Consider the following 6,294-nt stretch of genomic DNA (forward strand, 5'->3'; position numbering starts at 1 on the left):
ATAGGCAAAGAAATAGTTAGCTGATTAAAATAGTATTATCTCTTTAGGTATTCAGTTTGGAAAATAGGAAAATATAGAATTTGGATTGATTTTAATGAGATTATATATAATTATTTTCTTTAAAATCCAATGAAATATAATTACATACATTTGGATATGAAATTTTAAAAGAAGTGAAGACAAAAATAATTTGAGAAAAAAGAATGAACTTAGAAGGAAAGCATTGTAAAGAAAGAGCCGCATCCTTCTTGTTGACTTTTTCAGTGGCAGTTGTCACAAGAATTTGAATATAGTTGGGTTTTAGAAACATATTGCCATAGGGGCAGCTAGGAGGTGCAGTGGATGGAGCACCAGCCCTAAAGTTAGGAGCAAGTTCAAATCTGGTTTCAGACACTTAACACTTCCTAGCTGTGTTACCCTGGGCAAGTCACTTAACTCCAATTACCTAAGCAAAAAAAAAAAAAAAGTAAGAAAAAGAAAAGAAACATATTTCTATAACTGTGTTTCCATAAAAGGTTTCTCTCTTTGGAGCCTGGAGAGCATTTAGTTATATGGGAGGTTTGTCATAGGTTTATAACTGGACATGATCTGAGAGGTCATCTATCTGTATTCTCATTTTACAGATGAGGAAACTCAGGCCCAGATATGAAATGATTTGCCCAAAATCATAGAGGTAGTAAGTGGTAGAGCTAGGATTCAAAAACAGATTCTTTGAATCCAAATCCAGTATTCTTTCCTTTTTTTCATGTCTATCCTATACCTAGGGCCCAATTATTACTTATCCTTAGAATGTGATTTTTATTTTAAGGTTTTACATTTCTATTCTATATCCCCAAGATTAGATTGAAGCCTTCCAGACCATTTTATTTAGGATATTTTCAGTATAAATAATTGGCACTTAATAAATCAAAATGTATGAAGGACTTTGAAAATAGATGTTCAAATGAAATATACTTTTGTTATGGGCCAGAACTCTGTACTTAAAACAAGGTTTCTTACAAGGTGTTAAATTAGTGGAATTGATAAGACAATGGTAATCTAGTTTAGCCTAGTGATTATCTAAAGATAGTGGAGCTGTTCGCACTGGACACTGTCCTTCTGGTGGGTTATAAAACCTGTCTGTTGGAGCCAGCGTATCTTTATCGAAAATTTAAAAATTAATGGTATAGAGAACTAAATTTAGAAGTTCTCTAGGGTTACCTGAAGAAAAGGTTTCTAAGGTTCCTCTTAAAGGACCAACTATCTTTACAGATATATCCAAACATAACATTTGTGCTTTATACTCTCATGATTTAACTATAGAGTAATCAGCACTCCTTTTCAGGCCACTCAGCAGAATGAATTGTATGCAATCATTCTAGCTCTTACTTATTATCCAGGAGATAAAATATAATATCTGATTTGACCTATTCAATAGGTGTGGTACAAAGAATTGCCACAACCCAAAAAAACTAGTTAACTAAATTTGCAGCTTCTAATATATATCAGCTCTTTAAGGAACTACAAGAGCAAGTGAGAAAGCATCCAGGTAAGATTTATATCTTGCTTGTCCACTCTCATAGTGGAATTCCAGGTCTTATTTTTGATGGAAATTCAAAGGCAGATAGCCTTCTAACTATGTTAGCCAGTACTCCTTTATTTCAGGAAGCCCAAGTATCTCATTCTAAATATCATCAGGCTGCTTGAGCTTTACATTTACAATTTGGGATAACAAAAGAAGAAGCTAGGAGCATAGTAAAAAGCTATATAGCTTGTCTTCCTTTCCATGCTTCTATGCTCCCTCCAGGGAAGAATCCTCGTGATTTGAGACCCAATGAAATCTGGCAAATGGAAGTAACCCATCATAAATCTTTTGGCCATCTGTCTTTTATCCATGTTGTAGTAGACACCTTTTCAGGATATGCTTTTGAATTACGAGCAGCCAAAGAGACAGCCTGAGTGGTTACTGAATTCCTTATATAAGCTTTTGCAATTATGGGTATGCCACAAGCAATAAAAACAGACAATGTACCTGCATATACTTATAAACATTTTGCACATTTTTGTGTACAGCATCAGATTTTACACACCACTGGCATAGCTTTTAATCCTCAAGGTCAAACAATAGTAGAGAGGAGAAACAGAGACATTAAGACACTCCTCCAAAAACAAAAAAATGGGGGAGCCACAGGTAACCCTAGAGAACTTCTAAATTTAGCTCTCTATACCATTGATTTTTAAATTTTTGATTAAAGATGCACTGGCTCTGGCAGACAGGTTTTATAACCCATCAGAAGGGCAGTATCCAGTGCAAGCAGCTCCACTATCTTTATACTTTTATTACTATCATGGCATCTTTTTATTTTTTTGAATTGCCTTTTAATTCTTAAGTCTCTTTAAAACTTTTAAATAGATAACTTTTTCTCTCCTTGACTAGAATGTATTCTCTTTAAAGACATTATACCCTAATTGCTTTTGACTGAGAAGCATCATTGAGCTATGGAAAGAGCACCATAATTGGGTATTCTATTTTTCTATCTTTGTTATAGTTCTATCTTTGTTGCTTGCTATTTGTATTGGACAAGCCATTTAATTTTTCTGGGTCTCAATTTCCTCACATGTGAAATGAAGGATTTGTACTAGAAGCATCTGAATTCTTTTTTCAACCCCAAACAGATGATTCTGTGATCCTTGTATCTCTTGTAGCATCTAACATGGTACACTAAGCACATAATATAAAAGGAACTTCATAACTTTTTGTTAAATTAGCAAATCTAAATGGGCTTTAGCTTCTTAAGAGTATGTTGCCCAGTGAAGTAGATATAATCGGCTTATATGTTTTTAATACTTTAAGTCTGTCTCATGGAGTCATAGACTATTAAAGAAGTGTTGACTTATTAATTTTTAACAATTTTGGAAAATATTTCCAATAGCTGAACCAGTTTTTAGGAACTTAACTTCTGTGAACTTTTTGTTCTGGTCCCCAAAGAATAGGAGCTAATGTAATGAGCCCCTGAAGAAACTGAGTAGGTACTAATATAGCAGCTTCTACAGGGCTCTGTAACTAAATAATAAATTTGTACAAATTTTTTTGTTTTTGTTTTTGGGTTTTTTTTTTTTTTGTTGTTGTTATTGAGACAATTGGGGCTAAGTGACTTGTCCAGGGTCACATACTTAGTGTATATCTGAGACCAGATTTGAACTCAAGTTTTTGTGACTATTGCCCTATTCATTGCACCAAACAACTGCCTGTAACATTTTTTTTAAAGAAATACTCTTATTATTTTTTTCTGAATAACTAGCTTAATTTTTTTTTTTTTTTTTTTTTTTGCAACTTCTAACTGTTGATCCTCATTTTGCTCTCTATTGCCAAAGAGAACAAGTCTGACCTACCTCTGGCATGACACAAATACTTAAGTGTTTCTGATTCTTTTCTTGTCCTAGCTAAATATGCCCTATTCTTTCAACAGATTCTCATGTGATATGGATTCAGTATCTTATACCAATCTGGCTGCCTTCCTCTTATTAATGTTCTTAAAATGTGATCCCCAAATCTAAGTACATTCCAGAAGAGATCTGATGAGTGCAGAGTACCATGGAACTATTACCTTCCTATTCCTGAAAGCTTCTCTCAGTAATGTACAAGTTTAGCTTTTTGGCTGCCTTATCACATTGTTGACTCATATTGAGCTGGAGTCTACTAAAATCCCATATGTTTTTCAGAACTGTTATCTAGCCATGTCTCCTCCATTTTATACTGATTAGGATGAATTTTGTGTGTGTATATCCCAAGTGCAAGAGTATCCCTATTGAATTTCATTTAATTAGGTTTGGACCAATTGACAATTTTATTTTTGGTGATCTTCACTAGCCCTTGTTTGTATGTGAACTTTTCCTTTTCTAAAATATGATTTCTTCCTTGTTCTTCTAGTTTATTTATAAGGTGATTTTTTAAATCAAGGTCACTAAATTTAGTGTCAGGTGTAAGGTGTTGGTCAGAATCAAATTTCTGCCACACTATTATTCAAATATCTCAGAATTTTTTAAAAAAAATTTTGATCTCATAGTCTAGTAATTAGGAAACTCCAAACTGGGGTCACAAAAAGTCAGACATTACTGAAATAGATGAACAACAAAAACAAATATGCCAAACATTGTGCCAAATGTTGGTACTATAAAGAATATTGGATGGAATTCACTTGTGAATCTGGCTCTGTGCTTTTCCTCCTTTCTTTGGGAGTTCATTTATGGCTAGTTCAATTTCTTTTTCTAATATTGTGTGTTGTTTAAATTCTTTATTTCTTGTTCTCTTAGTTGGGACATTTTATATTTTGTGTCAAAATTCATTAATTTTTTTCATGTTGTCAGTTTTCTTGTCATGTAGTTGAGAAAAATGGTTTCAAGTAATAGCTTTTCTTTTTTGGTCTGATAGTTCTGAAATTTAGCCACAATATTTCTTGGAGTTTTGATTTTGGGATCTCTTTCAGTAGGTGATTGATGAATTCTTTCAATGTCTGTTTTACCTTCTGTTTCCATAACATCTGGGTAGTTCTCTTTGATGATTTCCTGAAAAATAATGTCTAGGTTCTTTTTTTCATCATTATTTTCAGGAAGTCCAATAATCTTTAATTATCTTTTCTATATCTATTTTCCAGGTCTGTTGTTTTCCCAAGTAGGTATTTAACATTTTTTCTTTTTTTTTTTTTTTTTTTTTTTTTTTTTTTTTTTTTTTTTTGGTTTTGCTTGACTGATTCTTGGTGTTTCCTCGATTCATTCATTTCCATTTGTTCAATTCTGATTTTTAATGAATTATTTTCTTCATTTACTTTTTAAATTTCTTTTTGTAATTGTCCAATTGAGTTTTAAAATAAGTTGTTTTGTTCTATAGAATTTTTTTCCATTTCATCAATTTTATTTTTTAGGAAGCTATTTTCTTTTTCCAGTCACTAATTCTGTTTCTCAGGGAGTTGATTTCTTTATCTACTCTATCTTTTAATAAGTAATATGATTTATCCAGACCCTCTTGCGAAGCTTCCCTTTCCTTTTCCCATTTTTCTTTTAGTGCTTTTTAAAGAGCCTTTTTAATTTCTTCTATGAGAGCCTTGTGTGATGGGTTCCAGGTTATATCACCATTTGGGGCTTCATCTGGAGACTGTCTGCTGTTAGTCTCCTCAGGGTTTGAAATCTGCACTCTTTCAGTATAGAAGCTATCTATAATTAGAGACTGCTTTGCCCTTTTACTCATTTTAACAAAAAACAAAACAAAACAAACAAACAAACAAAAAAAACAACTGCAGTCTGCTTTTGGGGCAGTGTGGTATTACCAAGCTTCCTCAACAGACAGCAGGAAGTAGCAGTGAAACAGTACTGGGATAACAATGGCTGTGTTGGGATCAGTGTCTGCACTGGGATTAGTGTCTGTCCCAAGATTGTGCTGAGTCCCTCCCGGTGCTGGGTGGGTATGGCCAGGTCCCTTGAGACTCTAGCTTTTGGAGTTATAGTCTTTACCCCTTGTGTTTATAGCTTTTCTACTGATCTACTGGCTTGCTGCCAGGGCAGAGTAGCTCACACTGTGGTAAAGTTCTCCCAGCAGATTTTCTGCCTGTGGAGACCACACCCCGCCCCCCCTCCAGTCTGCTCAGTGTAGTTGCCTTCTGTGCTCTCACTGCCTACCTGCCTGATTCTGTGCCTGGCCTAGCTGTCCCCACCCATGAGCAAAAACAGACCTTTTCTGCTGAATTTCGAGATTATCTTCTGTTGGTAATGTGTCTTACTCCAATATTTGTGGGTTTTGACAGTCAAGCACTAATTCCAAAGATGTTTCATAAAAAGTAGTCTGAGGGTAAGGGAGAGCTTAGATAGCCTGTGTGTCCTCTCTGTCTCCATATCTTTTCACCTAGCATTTTTGTGAATTCTCCTTTTTTATTTTTGCTTCTGGTAATTCAATTTTCCTCTCTTTTAAACAAATTAACAAATAATTTATCTCATAAATTTTTTCGAAGTATCAACTAATTTGATTTCTCAATTCAAAGTTTTTTCCCTTTCAATTTTATTAATCTCTCCTTTGAGTTTGAGGATGTTTTGATATTTAATTGATTTTTAAAAATGATCTGTTGGTTTTTAGTTTTTTTAGTTACATGCCCAATTCATTCATTTGTTCTTTCTCTTTTTTTTGTTAATGAAAAGATTTAGAATTTCCCCAAAGACTGCTTTGGCTGAATTCCTAAAATTTTGGCACATTATCTCATTGTTATCATTATATTTACCAATATTGTCTACTGTATCTATGATTTGTTTTTTGATTTAATAGTTCTT

The sequence above is a fragment of the Sarcophilus harrisii genome, chromosome 3 (assembly GCF_902635505.1).
Source record: "Sarcophilus harrisii chromosome 3, mSarHar1.11, whole genome shotgun sequence".
Lineage (NCBI taxonomy): Eukaryota > Metazoa > Chordata > Mammalia > Dasyuromorphia > Dasyuridae > Sarcophilus > Sarcophilus harrisii.